The 5,127-nt window shown below is 39.2% G+C and overlaps 1 pseudogene; it reads right to left on the bottom strand.

Moving 5' to 3' along the window:
• Positions 1-478: 478 nt before the first annotated feature.
• LOC125075707 lies at positions 479-1,001 on the bottom strand (annotated as a pseudogene).
• Positions 1,002-5,127: the final 4,126 nt, after the last annotated feature.

The raw sequence follows: 5,127 nt of genomic DNA, 5'->3' as shown, positions 1-5,127 counted from the left end.
TTGGCCTTACTTCTCGCCAGCTGCAGATCTTTTTTCAACTGGCGATAAGCGTCCAGCATCTGTCCCTCCAGGTCCGTGTCGAGGCCGTTGCGCCTTCGACAGCGGACGTAGGCCCTCCGCGCCCGGCAGCACATCGCCCGAAGGTCGACGATTTCGGGCGACCACCAATAGACGTGCCGGCGCGGAACCCTGCGCTGGGTCCGAGGCATGGCCGCATCGCAGACCTCCTTGAGCGAACTGCGCATGCGGCCCGCCAGCTCCTCTGGACTGGCGCCCTCCGTCCTCCCCGCGGAACCCCACCGCTGCACGATTGCGTCGTCCTTGACCAGCTCTCGATCGACCTGGCCGAGAGACCACCACGGCAGCGTAGTCGGCACCCTCTGGGGTTCCGCCGGCCCGCGAGAGGTCTCTCCACCTCCTCCTCCACTCTCCAGTCGACCACTCTGCGTGCAACGACAGGGGTGGCGAACGAAACGTCCACCACGGAACCCCCCTAATGTCGCACGCAGGTGTGAACCTGCCCCCTGTTGAGAAGGGACAGTTCGGAGAGCAGGGCCCACACCTGGACGGCCCTCCCTCGCGGATTCGTGGCGGGGTTGCCCCAGGCACGCGACTTCGCGTTTAAGTCGCCGAGAACCATTATCGGTTTCGGCGACTGTCTGGCCACCGCAGCTCTGACTAAGCCGAGATAAGTCTCGAACTCGGCCAGGCTGCGGTTAGGGGAGAAGTACGTACCAACGACGACGTACTCCCCCCACCCCACCACTACGTAGCCCGAGCCCCTCTCGATGAGTGAGAGGGGGGGGGGGCGTTCCGCTCCTCGTGAGGACCGCCACGGTGTCGTCCGAGTCCCCTAGCCAGTGAGGTAGGGGAGGGACGAAATAGGGATCGCAGGCCCCTGCCAGGTCTACCTGCCACTCCGCCATGGACTGCAGCAGCAGGTCCTGCGCTCCGGCGCAGTGGTTTACATTCGTTTGGAGGAAGCTCAGTTATCCGTGCATTTTTTGGTTCGTTGAGCTTCCTCCGAGGCCTGACGGCTACATTCAATTGGGGCGGTCCTGGTTCCTTGGACCGCCTTGCCTTTCGTGTGGGGAGGGTTGCGGACCTGGCTTTGTTTAAGCGAACTGTAATTGTATCCGATTTAGTATTTACGACCTTTTGCTTTTGCCTACTGACTTTTGATTTGCCATCAATACGGACTACGCTGATTGAACACTACTTTTTTGGTTTGAAGATTAAGATAAGATGTTATTTTTAAATACATTTTGTTTTTTTTTCAAAAAAAAAAATGCTAAGAAATGTTTTTCAAGGTCAAAGTCGTTTTAGATATAAGATAAAGTAAGAGTTTCTTTGAAAGATATATAAAATTTTATTTATTCAAAACCTTAGTTATTATACAATACGTCATGTCTTGAAAATGCCACTTCATTATTGAAACACACTGTTACAATGTTTCTTTTTATTAATGATGGAATAAAAATCTTTTCATATACATGAAATCGTGAGTGTGTTTCTATGACTTATCACTGAAATAACTACCTCTTTATAAGTTAATAAGGCTATTTGCGAAATACCACGATCCAAATCAAAACTAACGATCTAATTTTTATTTAAGCCTAAAAATGCTGTTATCTAAAAATTTGAACATGTTACCTTTAAATTTTTTTTAAAAAATTACGTAAAACCAATAAAATACATCGTTCCTTAGCATTCTTTACCCATTCACTCAATAATTTTCACTAGTGTAATTAAAATGTAGGGATGTTATGGATATGAAATTTCGGATACGGATTGGATACGGATATAGGAATGATTATTATACCGGATACGGATATGGATATGAAATTATTTAGGATTATCCGTTAGTTTCGGATAATTTCGGTTACGGATATTAAATTTTTAAGGAATTTTAAAAGTAAAATACAAATAGGTAATAAAATGGTTTTATTTATATGTCACCATTTGGTAGGAAGTGGTGTCACCGGTACACCTTAAACGGTGTACCCTACCGAGGTACTGTCTTACTAAAGTACTTAAACTGTTGTACTTGGTATGCATTTTCCACCATAAAAGTAGATTTTCACTGAGTGTCAACCTTTTCTCTCTATTGTATTCATTTAATAATGCTTTTTTAACAATTAATTTATTGTGGACTGTATCATCATCATCACCACCTATATTTTGCTCTTCTTCGTCACTTACGCTTAATATTTCAGCTAGGACGCTTGTACCTTTGTTTCAATTTGTCGAACTATTTGTGAATGTAAAATTGCTCACAAGTTAGTTATTTTATATTAAGTATGATAAGGCGACAACAGAAGAAAACAAACAATGCGCGCGGTTTCTGTGTCGGCTGCGCCCGGCCGTTCAAAACAACTTGTCATAACGTGTGTCAATTAGGCTATATTCAATATTATCTGAAATTTTAATTTCGGATTCGGTTACGGTTTAGGATATTTTTTTATATCGGATATCCGATAGTTTCGGTTACGGTTACGAAGCTCCTTAACATCCCTACTAAAATGTCATCTTAATTCAAGGTCAAAGTTGTTTATTTATCTTTTTTTCTATTCCCATTGAAATAGAGTACACATTTTAATTTATGTTTTTTTTAATAAATTAATTATTATTTTTAACTTTCGTTAATAAATAACCATTTTTAAACTCATATACTGATTACAATAATTGACACTTTATTTTTCGCATTGTCAAATAACCTATTTATATATCGTTCGAACTTACCTTGTGTTTATTCGTTTCGATATTGACGTCACCGTTTATATGATATTGCGTTGTTATATGCTATTATCTTAGTTTAAAAAAAATCAATCAAAGAAACTTTAGCAATGGAACAAATATTCATTAAGGAAAATAGCTCTAATTTGCCGAGAATTGACATTGACATTACGAGACAGAGACTTGTTGACGCTGGGCGGATTTCTTGAATCAAATAATGACTTCTGCTCCGCTGAATTTCGAAATGTTAAAATTTCCATGTAAGTATTATGTGTAATAATAGTTATTAAAACACAGTATAGTACTCAAACTTTCATAAAATACATACTTATATTATTTCTATTATAAGGGTTCATGTTTAAGGTTATGTTATGAAAATATCACTTAAATATATTTTTATTTATTTTAGATCCTCTCGACCATCGTATGGTGATGACGCTGTCAGCTATGTACGTCTTAAACGTAGTGGGAAAATGTGCACAGTGAAAGGCAAAATTTGTCCAGAACATATGGTACATACACAGTAGCGTATCTAAGGGGGCAAGGGCCCCGGTGCATAGTACAAGAATCGGGCCCTCACCCCTTCTTTCTACCCCCTCTTTAATATTGCCCTTAAAATATAGATAGGAAAAAAAGTATTTTTATTAACAGGATTAGGTTAGAGGGCCCTCTAAGCTCCGGGGCCCTGTTGCACTGCACCACCTGGCCCTACGATAACTACGCCACTGTACATACAAGGTTGTATGCTGTCACAGTAGTAGTAGATGAAGAAGAGGAAGCTGCTATTTCCGTACAATGTAACGATTGTGTCGCTTCTAAAGGAGGCTGCAAACATGCTATAGCATTCCTCATGTGGATCCACTGGAGGAGTGAAGAGCATCCTGTACAGCTGTAGTGAGTGAGTAGTAGTTACTGGAAGAAATCAAAACTGTCCAGAGCCCTGATTCTGTACACCACCGAAAACACAAACGAGCTCGTAACGAGCTCACCGTGAGTTTTGGGCTAAAAACGGCAATTTAAAAACGAGTTAAAAATGCGATTTAAACGACCCTAGGTATGGTTTTCGATTTGACAGTGGCATTCGGAATACCGTTTTTAGCCCGAAACGCGCGGTGAGCTCGTTACGAGCTCGTTTGTGTTTTCGGTGGCGTACAGAATCAGGACCCAGGGTTGAAACTAGTCTGAAGTACATGACAGCTAAGGAATTGTCAAATGGTGCACCTGACTACTATCAAATAGTAAATTTATTGTTAAGTTTTTGTCATTGGCAGAAGAAAAAAAATAAAATAACTGTGTTATTAAAATATCAACCTAGCTATATTTGTAATAATACTCAAAGTTTATCCATGCACCAGCTTGTGCTGAAATATAATCCTGCGAAACATTTTTAGAAAAGATTGTGCTGTCTAATAAATAGAGAAAGAAACCAGAGAACAGCACCAAAACAGCTTTTGGTTTGAATTGCGATATGGTCAAATCACACCAAGAAAATTTAATGCAAATGTATTTGACAGGGCTACAAAAGAGTTACTTTTGTGTAGCTGATAGTAAATTCAGCATAAATAAAAATGTTGAATTCATCATATGTAGTAAATTTGTCATTTAACAATTATTTGACATATATTTATAATGAAAAACTTGCATGATTGACCTTTAAATTTTTATTTCAAAATCAAAATATACTTTATTCAAGTAGTCTTACAAGCACTTTTGAATCGTCATTTAACAACTTTTTTTATATTAAGTGATGCTACCACCGGTTCGGAAAGTGGATTCTACCGAGAAGAACTGACAAGAAACTCAGTAGTTACTCTTTTTCAACATTTAAAAAACAGTCATGTTAGTTAATTACAATTATATATGCATGTAATATATCCTGCCTGGAAGTCAACAAGTATTAATTCCACTATTTTTTATCGTCTGTATAATCTTGTATTAAATAATATGCCTTCTTTACCAATATGTAAAAAAATGTGTTTGTAAAAAATACAAATTATTTTAATTTATCAAACAGCAAATTTAAAAATGTCTGTGGAAATTTATTATAGAATACCTTGCCCCAAGAAGGATTCATTGACTTAGCGAAGTGACCTTGCCGTTATAAGTTTATCCTTACTTCTCGTACACATAGAATGATTATCACAGATTTTATCAAAGTGATCAATGTTACTATGAATATACATAATGTTGTTGTAAATATGTTGTGACGCAATGCTTTGTTAAAAACATCCCGAAGAGAGTCTCTAGCTCCAAGATTATAAATAGACCGGACTGCTCTCTTTTGTAAAATAAAAACAAATTAAATATCTGCATTGGTACCCCAAAGTATTATGCCATATGACATAACACTGTGAAAATAACCAAAATATACTAAACGAGCGGTGTCAATAT

Source organism: Vanessa atalanta, chromosome W (genome assembly GCF_905147765.1).
Source record: "Vanessa atalanta chromosome W, ilVanAtal1.2, whole genome shotgun sequence".
Classification (NCBI taxonomy): domain Eukaryota; kingdom Metazoa; phylum Arthropoda; class Insecta; order Lepidoptera; family Nymphalidae; genus Vanessa; species Vanessa atalanta.
The sequence above is the reverse complement of the archived record's forward strand: the minus strand, read 5'-3'. Positions and strand labels throughout refer to the sequence as shown.